Below are 340 nucleotides of genomic sequence, written 5' to 3'. Positions count from 1 at the left end.
CTCGGCCCTCTGTGTGTGTGTGTGTGTGTGTGTGTGTGTGTGTGTGTGTGTGTGTGTGTGTGTGACACTCGGGTGATGGGATAATTTACACATGCTTTTTTTAGAATAATCTCTGCCTTTCCTGAGTCTGTGATCGGAGCGCTTGAGCTTCCAAACTCTCTCCTCAGTTCCTTTCAGTTGTTGTTGTTTTCTCTTGATGCTGTTTGAATGTCGTGGCTGGTGTATTATTGAGTGTTTAATGTGGGCGAGTGTCTTTAACACCCTCTAAAACACTCAAACACCTTACTGGAAACTTGAGCCTTTTTCCTTCTTTCTGGAAAAAAAAAAACATTTTTGTTGA

The sequence above is a fragment of the Sinocyclocheilus grahami genome, unplaced genomic scaffold (assembly GCF_001515645.1).
Source record: "Sinocyclocheilus grahami isolate Dianchi unplaced genomic scaffold, SAMN03320097.WGS_v1.1 scaffold1400.1, whole genome shotgun sequence".
Taxonomy (NCBI): Eukaryota; Metazoa; Chordata; class Actinopteri; order Cypriniformes; family Cyprinidae; genus Sinocyclocheilus; species Sinocyclocheilus grahami.
This window is presented reverse-complemented; position numbering follows the sequence as displayed.